The sequence below is a fragment of the Corvus hawaiiensis genome, chromosome 12 (genome assembly GCF_020740725.1).
Source record: "Corvus hawaiiensis isolate bCorHaw1 chromosome 12, bCorHaw1.pri.cur, whole genome shotgun sequence".
NCBI lineage: Eukaryota > Metazoa > Chordata > Aves > Passeriformes > Corvidae > Corvus > Corvus hawaiiensis.
In genome coordinates, this window is record NC_063224.1 from 12,895,068 (window position 1) to 12,910,827 (window position 15,760).

General features: G+C 41.1%; 1 protein-coding gene across 4 annotated transcripts in view; it reads right to left on the reverse strand.

Moving 5' to 3' along the window:
- The window catches only part of ADCY7 (adenylate cyclase 7), a 60,697-nt gene extending 45,425 nt beyond the window's left edge, over nt 1-15,272 (reverse strand). For 3 of the 4 annotated variants that reach the window (XM_048316650.1, XM_048316648.1, XM_048316649.1), the window contains exon 1: nt 15,092-15,271. The gene's annotated coding sequence lies outside the window, so the exon portion shown is untranslated. Of the gene's footprint in view, nt 1-15,091 lie in introns of all 4 variants that reach the window. The other variant, XM_048316652.1, reaches the window with a different exon arrangement.
- Nucleotides 15,273-15,760: the final 488 nt, after the last annotated feature.

Genomic DNA, 15,760 nt, shown 5'->3' on the forward strand with positions numbered 1-15,760 from the left:
CGAGTTTATCCTCAGACACCGAGGAAGGAAACAACAAGTTTTCATTAATACTATGCCCCAACGAAATGCAAACCACTGATGGACATAAGCCATAGCCCAAAGGTCCAACCTGTTTCTTAAAGATAACCATGATTCAAAGACCTCACATTCTGCACAGAACCCCAAGGAGAAAGCCAGCAGTTACACGTAGGGAAAGTGCTCAACCAAAACCCATGCAATGAAGCACATCAGGAGCAGATCTGGGAGGAGAATCCAAACTTGAGAGTTTACTGGTCAAATCTTCCCTGGTAGATCAGGGAGTTCCTGTAGAAGCACAAATCACCCATTAAATTAGTGTCAGCTGTTCAAAATTCTGATTATTTCTGACTTCCGCTGAAGTTGTTCAGCACAGTTTAAGAGCAGGCCTGAGAGCCAACTGTTGCCAAAAGCCCAAGAACATTATTTCAATAACCACATCCTGTGGTTAAAGCACAATAAATTCCAGAATTATTTTTCATCCTTGTAATCCCATATTTCCACCTTGTGCACATACAAATTCTCAAAACCTTCTGAAGCCCTTAGCCCCTGTATGAGAAGGACAACTATATTTAAACCAAGAACTCAAATCCATTTTCTTTCATCCCTCCTATGGATTTTCTCTGACAGGCTCCAAGTGTGCAGCATCCCCTTTCTTCTCTCCTAAAAGAACTGACCTAATGCCAACATCCACCCACAAAAGATGCCAACAACATAAATGAATACTCACAAGACATTTTAGGAATACAGTAGTCCCAAGCTAATAAGGCACAAATAATTTTTGACTATAACAATTCATTACAGTAAACATCTTTGTTGGCACTTAAATCTTTTGCTGGATTTTATTCTCCTACTTCCAGAAACTGATATAATTCCTGGAGGAGAATGTCTGTTCAGCTGTGCCAGGAAGCACAACGCTGGGCTTTAAATATCACATAAAATAATAATTAAGTTATTGTGTAATAGCATTATATTTTCAAAAATAAATATATAATTAGATAAGAATGCATGATGTTAAGGATAGCAGAATGCCTGTCCTTCAGCTCCCACTGACAGACATGGTGGTTACAAAAACAACACAGTGAATCAGTGCTGTAAATTCACTTACAGAAACGAGGGGGGATCTTTCATTTAACACTAGTTTTCCAGTAGCAAATGGAATCAGCATCTCTGAGCAAAGGCGTGACAGAACAAGGGATGAAATCATGAGGTTCCTTTCATTCCTTTCACATGGCTGTAACACCACCACTACTGAGGTACAGTTCAAGCTGACACCTTTGCCATAGCTTCCTTATTGCTAAGGTACAGCTCCCTGCCCAAGCAGCAAACCAGATATAATGGGGGAGGGCCTACATGTGGAATGGGAGGTGTTGGGGATGTGCTCAATTACAAACATCTTCAGCAGCCAGTAAGCGTTTATTCATAAATCACCATCCTCCCTACACACAGAGTTTAGGTCAGTTTAATGAACAGAAACCTAGAGAGGAAGTTTTGCTCTCCATTTTAAAGAAATAAACCTACAGGTCCTGGCTATGGCTCTGCAACAGGGGTATCTACAGTAATATTTCTCAACAAGTTTCTCCTCCTCTTCCCTCTTCCTCCCCACCACTTATTCCTATCTTGTTGCCAAACCATTCTTTCAGTATGTGCATGTCACTGTTTCTAGAACTACATAAAGTCAGTTCAACTCAAAAATAACCATTTGTCTCTCCTAGGTTTTGTTTCTTTTTGTCCAAAAGGCATATGGGGTCAGTGATGGTGTGCAGCAGCTTTGAGGGCACCTCAGCCAGCACAGCTGAGAGCAGTTGGCTGCAGAGCAGAGGCAGAACAATGAGGTGACAGTAGGAATGTGCTCCTTAACCTAAAAATTCTGCTGCAGTGGTCATAGGGAGGAACTGTGCTTCCACATGTGCCCCAAGATGAGGAACAGCCCAGAGAGATGCTAGGCAAGAGCCAGGAATAGAAGAGATCAGCTTCTCAGGGGAAAACAGACCTCTCAATGCCTTTAGCACTAAGCAAGTAGTCAGGGTGGTGTGAAATTCTCTAACGTATGACAAAAGCCATTAATAGTTCAGTTATGCACAGTCTGTGACCTGCAGGAAATAGTCAAGACTGAAAAGAACAGGGACAGATAAATATATGCAAGCAGCGAAGACTCACCCCAGTCAGATTGGTTCACCCCACCTCTGAAAACTGAATGAGGAGATCCAAGATGTTCTCCCAGAGCAAGGAGGAGAGTTGTAGTTGCATCATTTTTCTAGATGAGCAGTGTCAACGATTTATGCTGAGTCAGCCCTGAGCCCATCAATGCCTTGCGCTGGTCCCTGGGGCACTGTTCTATTAGAAGGGATGACTTTCACAACAGGCTGCTGAGCAGGATCCAAACAGAAACACACTTATTAAAGAAAGGAGAACTGCTACTTTATTTTTCAGTAAGAGCAAGAACACGCTGCCAGTACTTTGGGCAACTTCCAGCAGCCAAATTACTGTTAATGTCCTGAACGCTTTCCACTTTTGTCTGGGAGTTTCCAGGATGAGTAAATCAGACCTCATGTACTCTTATTTCTATCAACAATTCACAGAAAGAAAAAGCCAGAAATAAATCAGACTTGCTAGAATCACCCTGTGAGCAGTACTCAGGTTTATGCTTCCACCACTAAATCACACTTCAAGTTTGCTGCCTAAAATTCCAGTAATTTCATGAGGAGAAAAAAAAAAGTGCTCTTCCCTTCCACCTTACAATTTTTGCATGACAAGATATACACCAAAAGAATCTGTATTCAAGAGCAGGAAATAGGGAAGGAAGAATTAAGGGACTTTGCAGATAAAAAGAACTATTTGAAAAGTTTAGCTCACTCTGTTAGGCAGAATGCAGTTAAGCACACAAACTGAAAAAATATCAATCATATGTGACCAATTTGCAGCTTCTAATATGTTTTTTATCTTGCGCACCTTCCAGAGGCTAATCTCCAAACCAAGTACTTTTGCATTTGATTGCCATCTCAAAAGACATATGAGCTCCCAGCGATAAAGAAAAGAAAAAGCCAAACATTTACGTGTGTAGAGTGTTTCTGACGTAACACAATCCGCACATATTTACAAATCCAAACCCCACACACTAACAGTTCGCTCATTTTTGTTGGTTTTAAATTGATTTTAACAAATGAAGCAGAAATTACTGAAATACCATATAATGCAAAATATGATAAACCCCATGTTCATATCTATCTCTGAGTTAGCCCACTTCATACAGGAACTAACAATCAAATGTTTCAGGGTAAGGAAAATCATAAGCCATATGCAACCCTTCAGTGACCTTAACTGTGCATAAAACAGGCAAATCTACATTTTTAGGTACTCTATGTATTACACACAGACATAAAAATGCTGTAACCTTTATTTAAATCATAAAACACTGGTTTACACCCACATTTCTACTACTTTATCACCATGCTAAGCCTAAGCATACAGACCTGCAAGTCAGAAACAAGGAAGGCAAGGAATAAAATGTAAGTGAAAATGTCTGTTATGTGTTTTTGTTAAAATCCACTCCTTAAAAATGACTGTTAGCAATTACTCTGTTCAGGTGCATATATGTTGGACTATACCAATAATTTCATCACTGGCTATTTGCTAAATATACCTATAAGCATATATAAGCACAAAGAAACCCCAGATGATAAAATAAGTTGAAATTAATTGTAAGCAAACAGTCAAAACTTAGATCTCAAAACACTCTAATTGCTCCACAGCATTTTTACAAAAAGACACTGAAAGTGTTCAGTGACAAGCATAGAAAAAGGCTTTCTATGTCTTTCACACAAGCTCCCATCTTTAGGTGGTTTAAAAAAAGGTGTGTGGGGGAGACAGCAGATTTGCAAGAAATGTGCAAAAGTTCGAGTGATGTTCAAAGAAAATCAGTGGGGTAAAAGAAAAAAGTGTCCCGTTGGGAAACATATTGTACACTGTCAGTTGCAGATGTCAAGCACAAATTAAGAAAGCATTAAAATAAATTTTTATATTTAGACACCAGCTAGTGTCTAAATGTGATGAATATGGAAACCAACAATCACTGAACTCTCCACCCAAACCACTGATTTACAAAATCCTGATTTCCTAGACGGGCTGACAAAAGAAGTAAAATGAAGCAAAATCAAAGCTGCAAATCAAGCATCCCAAATATAAGAGAGATTTTACACGTACTATGAACACTAGATGTCCACTTTATCAACATCACAGCTGAAAATAAATCTGTATTATGAACATAAAGCAAGACTCAAATCAACCAGAATAAACAAAAGTTAAGATTTTGCAGAAAAAATATATTCATGACAGCAAATATAATAACTAATACATCAATTATTTAAAGTGGTGTTAGATTTTATCAATTTCCTTTAACGTTTCCTCCTTTGGCTGAGATGAATCTGAACGTTAGCACAAAACCATGTTTCCCAAGGGGCTCTGACAGGGCTGTGTGTGAGTGACCTCCCCCGAGCCGATACAGACTGGACACAAGTGGATACTCCCCCCTTGCATCCAGGGAGCAGCACTTGGCTCCTCCTCTGAGTCCTTGAGTGATTGTCCCAGTTTGCCCCGGTTTTATGACCCTACAGAAAGGATCAAGAGGAGGTCAGTCTAAGGAACAGGGATGATTCAGTGAATGACGCATCAAGGAACTCAGACTGCGGGTCAAGAAATCCCAAAGAAGAAAAGGAGTATTCTCATTCTGGCAAGAGTCAGACAAAAGAAAAGTCAGGAAGCTCATCAATAAAAGCAGATATTTGTGTCAGTACTCTGAGCACGCAGTATATCTAGTTCTGGTCAGAAATTAGTCTCTTGCACAAACAAGCTACTGTACAAACTCAAGGTAACTGCATCAATACAAAACCCAAAATGGTACATTCCAGAAACAGAGCATATAACCTTCGCCATATAGTTCTTCAATTAGTATGCTTGAAGTTATTGGGAAATATATGTAAAAAACTAAAGGCCCAAAGAAACTGTTTAAAAGTTTGCTGACTTCTTCGTTAAGACAGGAAGGAAATTATAAGAACGTTTAGGACCACTGACACAGCACAGGTGTTTTATCAGAATATTAAGGTTAGCAGACATTTTTAGTGGACCCTAAGTCACATTTTGTGTTTTAAACAAAGCTTTTAGCATTTGACTGCAGAGAAACACTCACATTCAGCCAAAAGGAGATAACAATTCGTAAGAGAAGTGAGGAATCAGCATACAGTTCTGAAAGGCTTTTTTCTTTTTGTAAACAATTCAAAACCAAACGCTATGTTTGGCAATACTGCAAGGAAGGTGCAGTAACCCCTCATGTTACTACCATGTTATAAAAAAAGGCTTGGCTTTTTTAGAAAGAGAAAGGGCAGGTGAATAAAACTCACTGTTGCCTATCTTCCCTATGCTGTTAGCTATATAGCAACATAGAAAAGAATTAACAATTAGTGAATAGTTTATGGGAATACAAGCAATCATCTCAAGTAGGTTAGAACTAGAAAAAACTACATCTTGAGATCATTCTGATGCAGGGTTTACTTCCAATAAAATGTCACACAATACAGTTTGTGTGCTACAAATGATCTGTCCAAATTATCAAATTATCCAGATTTTAAAGATTTTTTAAAGTCTACCATGGCAAAGAAAACTACCTACCTAGTTATACAAACAAATTATCAGCAGATCAATTAAAACATGAAGATTAATAGCATGTAAAATTTCCCATAGTAACTGCCAATGTAAAAACTCACAGCCTCCTGTAAAGAAAAGCAGAATAACTGGTCTCACAATTTACCTTATGTTGGATAACAGCATACATAGGTAATAAAAAAGGCATTTTAACTTGCTCCCTGACAACATTTTGTGCAGCCACCCTCCTAGGTTATTGTCTAAAAACTAGTGTGGCCATAATTACCATGTTGCTCCCCTGGTGTAAGAATATACATTTATGTTAGAAGGTATTTGTGCAGCCTGTGTGCATTGCTGGGGGAGGTGAGGAAACTCTGCTATCATAAGCAGCTCTGCTCTGTAATCTCAAATTCCTCATGGCTGTCACAGGAGCCTACATGTATCTGAAGTTTTCCTGGACATTCCTAAAGCTCTTTAAACATAAGAGTCCTTCATTTGACAAGGGGAGCACAGGAAGGGCTGGTTGGATGGCACTGCAAGGAGCAGCACTCAGCCTCCTCTGCTGAATAAGACACCAGCAAAGATCATCCACAACCACCTGGCTGTTCCCTAGCAGAACAGGTGCATATAAAAACCAGTTTTTCAGGTCTGAACTCAAATTGTAGGGTAACCATGCAACAGACCACCCAAGGGTCTGTGACTGGCCAGCAGTTGCACAGCAGCAGAGGGAACCAGAATCAAAGTCTACTTGGATCCTTCTCACGAAGCAAAGCCCATACTGGGAGTGTCAAGTACAGGAACAGGGACGTGGGAAGCCTGGGAAGCATTGACTAAATCCTAAAGAACACTTCAAAGAATGAAGATTCAGGGAACAGCATGCTGTATAGCTTGTTTTGCACTGACCAGCAATTGCTAGCATCGCCTGGAAAACTGCTTTAAAAGTTCCCCCCACTACTAGCTCTATGTCTTTGTGACTGTCAGCTATCTCATGCCTCCAAGAGTTAAGTGTTACTAGCACATGGGATCCCAGAAAAGTTTGTTTACTTCAAAAAGACAGAGTCAGAACTGATTTTAATGTCCAGGGCATTTGTTCCTAAGGTCCAGGCTGAGTGAGTGGGTGCAGAGAGGCAGCACCCATTGCATATGGGGTGGACACAAATACAGCTGACTGGTGTCTTCCAAAGAAGGCACAAATCAGGGTGATACCATCACTAACTTGCATACAAAAAGAGAACTTATTAAAATTCAACCACAAGGCTGGAAAGAGCGATGGAGTTGTTCCCCACTCAGAGCTGACACACTTCCCCTGCCCACTGCCAGGCCACTGCTCTGACAGCACAGTTCAGGTTACAGCAACTAAAAAGTATTTCTGGACAACTTGATTTCCAATGTGTTAGGCAGCTGCCTTCAGAAGTGCTTCTAAAATACAGCAGGTTTCCAGAAGACATACACTACGTTCTCCCTTCCGGTATCTCCAGAGTCCCCCCCATCGATGGCACTAACCCAAGCCTGACTCTGGATCAGGGCAAGTTCTTCCCGGGTCCACTATAGTATCATTGTGCAATAATAATGCAATATAATTAGGTCTCCTCTGCCTGCAACCCATCCCATTTCTGTGAGGGCAGTGCACAGCTAAAGAAATCCTTCCTCCTCCCCCTGATCTCACTTTTTTCTCCACTTGAAAACCCTTCAGGTTCTAATGAGAATATTTTTATAGCACATGAAAACTGCAACAATTGATTCATGGCTTTCTGATTCCCAGAGTTCCCATGGTTTCTACAACCACATAGTTTCTACAACTACTTACCAGCAAGTAGTAAGTTTGGTTGTTTTGGGGTTTTTTTTGGCTAGTGCTTCTTAAAAAATTGGCTGTTTGTAAATGCACAAGCCCAAAGAACGATGCCTGGGATACTGATATACAGAATGTGATGAAGATACTGGGGTACTGATGCACAGAATGTGCCATTCAGAAAGATAAAAAGACACAAGCACAGTATTTTCGATTCTGTGGCCTTCAAAAATGATGCTTTAGTTAGTTTTCTTTATTTATGCCAATAGATGTACATGTATCTTTACATATACACATTTTTATTGGCAGCAGAGAACTCCAGGAAAAGCCTAACCATGAACAATGCAGTTTAAAACAAGTACAGGAGAATGCATTTCCAAATACAGCTGCCTGCATAAAAGTAGGACAGAAATTAATTCAACATGTAAAACAAGTGTTTAATGCTACTGTGATAAACCAGTTTAGCTACAACTACATCCAAAATCCCTGTGTAAACATGCTTGATAAATGGTTATGGAATACAGAGCCAATATAAGAAAAGAGCAACTCTTATTTCTTGCCTAAGTCCAGAATCTTGAAAAGCAAAACTTCCTCCTTTATTCTCCCAATATAAGATACATTAATTGCCATTTAATCTCCTTTATCTAACAAGATTGTTAAATAATTGGTCTGCACCTGATCAGAAGCAGTTAACACCCACATGCAGCTCTGCTCAGACTGAAAACCTGTGTCACTGAATCGTGTTCTAAAACTCCACAAGTGAGCTCTGAACATGCCAGCAATCAACACATCAGCTCACTGGAGAAAATAAAACAGCTGGTGTGGAATTTCGCCTTTTGTGGCACTGTAAAAACTGCATCAAACTGTTTTTACAAAGTAACTACACTGGGTTTTTGCTATTTCTTTGAAAGCCAAACGTGGTGTTTGTACTGTTATCAAATCAAATTCTCACTTTTCAGAGCAACTCCTAGCTCTGAGTACCTTCAACAGCTGTGTATTTGTATTTGCAATAACACTGCACAGTCTCAAGCAAACCACAATATACATCAACCCCTGCTGTAGCGCTGCAAAGCATCTTCTGCCTTATTTTGAAAGTGCAGCATCCTGAGGGAGAAGAGAGTGGGGGGCTTGTAATTGTTACAATTAGCAATCTAAAAATAAAAAGTAAAAACTACTAAATTCAAAACAGGATACTCCTCAGGAACTTGAAAAAAAAATACAGATGATTTTTAAAAAGCACTACAGTGAAATATTTTTACGTTCATTTCCTGATGTAAAACAGCAGAACAGAGCTCACTCTTAAGAAATAGTGAAATCGGGATAACAATTCAACTGGCAATGCCTCCAACCAAAGCACAGTCCAGATCACTTTTCCAGCATGTTTTCAGAAGTGTAACTTACTACTTGGATAACCAGGAGCCAAATTTTACAGTACAGCCACCACTGACAAGGAGGGAACTGTCCCCACGTGTCTCTCTAGAAGTTCAACAACACATTCTGGCCACTTCCTCTAGCCTGGTTGTTCTGTTCCGACAGAGGAAAAAAATCATACTTAAAAAATGCTTATCCTATGAAAAAAAAAATTGCATTTTGTCCATTTAGCTTCATGAATCATCTGCAGCAGGTCAGATGAGCACCAGTGCCGACTTCAGGGGGGGGTGGTGGAAGCACAGGGGCAGGAAGTAAACAGAGCTGCTGGCTTTTAGTGACAGCTGCTCCTTGAGCCAGCTTAGCTGCACCATAAAAATCACAGCCTTCAGTGCATTTACTCCTGTGTTCATACTCAAAGTCATATATTTCTAGAAAAAAAACACTTTTTTTATTCAAACATCATTAGTCATTGTTACATAACAAGTGAGCAGAAAGGGATTTAAAGTTCCCAGGACGTTCCCAAAAGAGGCTGTGTCCTCCTGTATATACACAAGACCTTGCTGGAAAAAAAAGAAAAATCATTAATTCATGAACAAGGTGGATATTTCATAACAGAGAAAAACTGGGCCCAAAAACCCCAAAACTCAATCTGCTCACAAGCATACAAAGTGACTGGTAGTTATGTTAAATCTAGAGGAATATAAATTTTAACCTCAAAACCAAGTTCCTGATTAAAATATAATGCCTACAAACATTTACCACATTTTCTGTTATTTGTATTAGTTTATTCCCATAAACTTGTATCTCATGAATATATAAATGTTTGTTTTCTTGGCATTGAAATGCCTGCCATCTTCACAGCTGAAACTGCCAGTAAAGAAGGAGCAGAAGGTCAGGCAAAGAGTGTCAGGAAATGAGAAAGTTCTGATAGCGGTACCCCAACTTCCTTTCAAATGAGAAAATTGAAACCAAAATTCTGTTCTGCTACTGCAATTTATTTTTTTGATTTATTCCCACATGTGCTCAGTAGCAATAACAGGGAAAAAGAGACAGACACACAGAAAAGCTCCAGTACAAAGTTCATCCCCTTTCAACTTGACCCAGTCTGGGGTTTTCCCCACAGCCTGACTAAGTCTGAACTTGTTTGAGCAAGCAGGTCCTGCCTGAAATACCGCAACAGATGGGCTCAGGTTGACAAGAGCCAGATGCTAAGAATATCTGGCATTTAAATGATCAGGGCTTTATTGCCCATTGCCATTAATTTCAGTTGAGTTTGAATAAATTTCAGTGAGCTCAGTCTGTCCCAATCTACCTTTGTGAGCTCCTTCCCAGCTGCACTCTTTACCCAGCCCTTCCGTGTGATCTGTCATCCTATTGGAACGCTTGTTCCCTCACTATTTTGGTTACCTGGATGGAAAACGGTATTCAAGTAAGAATTAGTCACTGCTAGGCGGTTTGATCATCGACTAGTTCTTTCAAAGAACCCCCAGTATGAATGTTTATTTTTATATAAATAAAGCAGAAAATGTCCCAGACTGGACATTAAGTAAATAATTAAGTAATGACTAAAACCCAGGCTATAGCACAAATGAAGAGCATCTTACTGCAATATTTTATTCAACTCATTGAAATGCTAACTCATTATTATTAGTCATAACAAAAATCCATGGAGTGAAAAGTAACAACCTAAACCCAAAATTATATAGTCACAGGTAAACTATTTCTACATTTGTCTACCTATAAAACACTTACTATGTTGTCTCCTTCCTTGAAATAAAGTATGCAGTCTCAAGACCTGACAACTTTGTCAAAGCCCTTTAAAGCATTTTTGTATTGATTCTATTATGAGACTATGCTTGGGGCTTTATAACAAGCCATTTACAAGGCAGCATTATCAAAAAAAAGAGAATTTATTGCTATTCTTGTTGAACACCTCAGAAAAATACATTCCTTTCGTTGTGGGCTGAATGGGAACTTGCATGTCAAACAGCACTTGTCTCTGCATCCCACAGAACAGAAGGTGGGACAAAGCCCTGCCACTACTCTTAAGCGATGCAGGACACTGGAGAATGAGCCTGAAAATTACCTCCTTCAATTATCTTTGCCAGCAGGCCCCAGCAGCAACCTGAGCAGAGCAAACACACAGACACTGCAGTGAACAAAGCACACACGGAGCACTGGGGCACTGGAGGGAGAAGCTGCCAGAAACAGCCAGCTCTGCTCAGAAAGACTTGTCACCTTTCTCTGACTTATGCCAGTTGCAGCCTTGGTAATCTTTGTTATTTCTGTTTTTAACTAGAATCATTATTTATTCACTTTAGTTTTGTGCCCAGAGACAGAAGTTAAACACACCCTGTTGGTTCCTTCTCTCTAATTACAGACCAGAAGCTACTTTTATTGCTGAAAAGAGGATTACAGAACAGCTGTTAAGAGAGGAACGTTTTGGCCATTAGCTGTGAAGGAAGCTCTTAGGAAAAGCAGTGTATACAGCCCTGCTGCCACAGGACAGACAGCTTTTACTTTGTTTCTTCTTTAATGCACAACAGACCTGAAGCCTCTGAACTGTAGGGCCTGTGCTGTAAAAATCAAACCAGCAGCTTGGCTGCTACAGGGGAGGATGTTTGTTTATTTTTTATAAAAGTGCTACTGAAAAGAGACTACACAAAACAAAGCTGTTTGAAGGGCACATTTTGACACATGTCATAATTCCAAGGTAGTGAGGTAAAGCAATGCTTTGGTTAGAAAAGGAACAACAGCCCCAGGTTCTACTTAAATTCTGCTGTTTATCTTTGAGTAACCTAGACAAAATCATTCCACCTTTTACACCTTAACTTTACTAACTCTGAAAAGGTAACATTCAGCAGTAGCAACCTACACATGGCGTGCAGGAAATTTCACTACAGCATATTTATGCTATCATATGTTATTATTAAGCAAAGAAAAACACTTCCAAAGGGAAGATCCAATGTATGGCTTGCCCCCTTGCCTGCATATATGGATTACCCTGTTGCTCAGCACCACAAGACAGAGCCTGGATCCTACTTGAGGAGCCTCAGGAAGATAGGATGGTGTTAGAGGTGAAAGACAAACAACAACAGTTACTTGAAGTGATTTCCAAGTCTCTGGAGATAACAATGATAATGATTTTTATTATGAGATAAGAGTGTTGTAAAATTCCTAATTTTTTAAGACAGCATTTTTTTTCCAGGTGAAAATGTTGTGGTTTTGTAAGTAAGAGTAGGAGAAAATCTGAGATTGATGTGTTTACTGTTCTCAAAATGTAAAATATAAAATTCATTTTTTTAGCAAACACAAGACAGACTCTTCATGAAGTCCACTGTAATGGCCTGAGGAAGAAGTTGCACTTCCTTATTGTAATACCAGATGATCTAACTACACAGTGCTTACAAAGTATTTCACACTGTAACATCCTGTCAGTTTAGCAAATAATCATCTTGAAACTTTGCAGATGTTAGTTTAATAGATTATCTCTCTCTTTATGCGGTATTCAGGTTAGCTCCTCGAATGGCGCTTTAAATTTGAATATTGGCTGGGTTTTATTAGGGAAGAAAAGAGAGATCTTTGGCTCAGCCAGGTCCCAACTTTCATCTGAAAAGCCTTGTGGATTTAAGGAAGATCTGTAACTCTTTAGCAGTGCACCCAAGTCTTTGGAGCTGCTTGTGAGCTCAGCTGTTTGCCAGAGAGAGCCAAAGAACAGCAGAGAGCAGCGAGTGGCAGCGCAGGGGCCAAGGCTCCCCAGTGCCACTGACCCTCCCGTGGCACCCACAGCACATCCCACTCCTGCCCAGCTGCACCTACACACCTCAGCTCCCAGGCTGACTTCCTAGGACAATAAAACACTCCTTGATTTACACGAAAAAGTATTTCTATACAGAAAAATCCCCAATGACACTTGCAATACAGAAGCTTTGCACATGTTGAGTGCAGTTTGACCATTACATTTTATTAATCTGAAACAAATCCAGGTAGTCTGGATCCTTTTTCAGAAAGATAAAACATAGCTTCAACACAAACTCTAAGACTGAGGGAGCAATCACCGGGTGAAGTATTTCACCCTATGTTTTACAGTCTTCATAATAAGTTAAAATCAGAACAAGTAATTTTGATAAATTCTGCAGCGTTAAACCCAAGTCAATGGTGTAGCGCAAGAATAAATCTAAGTTTTCAATTTAGAGATTTTATTGTAATTGCATGGTGAATACTGCCTTTTTCTTTTTTATTTCTTTTTCTTTTTTTAACCTAAGAGCAACTAGCAACTACACAAACACCCACCTTAACAGAAAACAGTGATCATCGTTTCTAGGCTTACACCTTAAACTAATTAGCTCTCAACCAGCACCTGCTCTTTCACTTAGCACAAGCCCTGAGAACATAAATACCCACATACATTAGGGAATGAAGTCTCTCCTTTGTTTACTCTTAATGGTGTTGACATTAGTTTCATTAAGAAAAAATTTAAGCAGTTTAATGGCTGCTTTACAAGAACCCCCAATGACCCTAATTGCTGTTCCTAATGGCTTCTGGAAGCAAAAACAACATGCTATAATGGCCATTAGAAATCCATATTGGCTTACTGTTTTCAGAGAGGTATTGCATGTACCCCTCTGTTTCTGTTCCACACTTCTGGATAGGAGAAACTGTCAAGGTGTGGCGACTTTGGCAAATACTGGTTTTAATGTCACCCACTCCAGTGAACACTTTTTTCAGAAGTACTTAATTCACCATAGACACAAATATACCATGAGTGCACTGTATGACACCTCAACACATTCTTTCTCCACCTATAGCGGATCATAAAAAACTGTCCAGATCTGTACTTCAACATTTGAAAGATCAGGATACGTAAACAAACAATGAAACCCCTCCAACACATACAACAACCACTCCCCACTCTTTATTTATTTACTTCTGACACAAACATTAAACCCTTCTGGAATTTTTCTCTTTCTCTCCTAGAATGCTGCTTGCATAAAAATAGTATAGGAAATTATTCTTATTAGCCTTTAAAATATATAATAGCTACAGAATTTCTTTATAGTACTTTTCCTTTTTAGACATAAACAAGTTCATATATATATATATATATTTTTTTTTTTTTTTAAGGTGAGCTCCTTTTAGAAGTTCCCAGGTCCCTCTCTTCTATTAACAAAAAAACCCCCACCCCCCCCTCCAACCCTTCCATCGTGAATCTTAGCAGAAAACAGTAAGGTCACTAATGCAGGTACATTTACATCCTATTTCCCACTATGAAGAAATTTTCATATTGCTGTGTCCAGAAGCTTTATTCCCTGTAATAAATCTCAACCACTTCAGAATCAAATCCAAAGTTTTTAGGTACACTTGTGGGGACTTTCCCCACCTTGTATTTGCACAGCACTTATCACAGCAGGGTCTTGGGGCACAACCAAGCGTGTCAGGCTCCCAGTAATACAGATGAAATAGAACACATCTGACAGGAGAAAAACAGACTTCTGTGCTGAACCAAATTCAAACATTACACCGCATATTTACTTTGTGTCTCCAAAAAGGTTTCAAAGTGTCTCTGCCCAGTTCTCAGCACTTGTGCTGACCACATCCTTACTGCTTATGACAGAAGTCTCAGGCTTAACAGACTTGAGTATGGTCCTGGGTCACTGCTGATGATATGCCCCGTTCCTGATCCTTCATCTGCCACTGGCAAACATCAGATCCCAGCAATAGTGATCCAATGCTGTTCTATATGTTTTAAAGCATTTCAACCCCTTTATTACCAGTGGTTATAAAAATGCCATAACACATCCCATGGAGATTAGAAATAACTTACCTATTCAGCAGTAAAAAAAGACACAAACCAAACTTCAGCTGATATTTCAAGCACGCTCTGGCATTTAAGTACCTCCTTCAGCAGTTTAAAGCCCTATTGTGCTAAAAAAGTGCAATCCAAAAAGGATCCAAAATACGCTCTAGTAAGAAGCAGCCAGCTTTTGGCTTTTGAGTGCAAAAGACAACCCCAAACTTCTCCATTCATGAACCAGTGCTCAGGCCTCGCAGCTTTACCAAATCCGCCTTTTCTGAGCAAAATAAACTTGGAGAAGAGGTTTATGGGCCCCAACACTTTTTCGCCGTTCCCAAGTGTATCAAGTGGTGTCACACGAGGTAGTAAATAACCATTACACGGGAAACTCATCGAGCCCTCGACTCTTGCTGTCATGCTCCGCGCAGCGCGACCCCGAGCCCTCACCCTCCCAGGGCATCTCCCCTCCCAGGGCGGTCTCTCACCTGCGGCCGGCGGAACAGCAGCGGGGCAGGGCTTCAGCTCCTGCTGGGCTGGGACCGGGACTGGGCCCTTCTTCTGCTGCTGCTGCTGCTGCTCCTCCTCCTCCTCCTGCCGCCGCCCGAGGTGTCTCTGGGGCCCGCGGAGCCTCCCCGGCGCGGCGAGGGCGGGACCGCGGCGGCATCGCCCCTCCTGCCTGTGCCTGTGCCTGTGCCTGTGCCTGTGCCTGTGCCTCTGCCTGTGCCTGTGCCTCTGCCTGTGCCTGTGCCTGTGCCTGTGCCTCTGCCTGTGCCTGTGCCTGTGCCTGTGCCTGTGCCTGTGCCTGTGCCTCTGCCTCTGCCTCTGCCTGTGCCTCTGCCTGTGCCTGTGCCTCTGCCTCTGCCTCTGCCTCTGCCTCTGCCTGTGCCTGTGCCTGTGCCTGTGCCTGTGCCTCTGCCTCTGCCTGTGCCTGTGCCTCTGCCTGTGCCTCTGCCTGTGCCTCTGCCTGTGCCTGTGCCTGTGCCTCTGCCTCTGCCTGTGCCTGTGCCTCTGCCTGTGCCTCTGCCTGTGCCTCTGCCTGTGCCTGTGCCTGTGCCTGTGCCTGTGCCTCTGCCTGTGCCTCTGCCTCTGCCTGTGCCTCTGCCTCTGCCTGTGCCTGTGCCTCTGCCTCTGCCTCTGCCTCTGCCTGTGCCTCT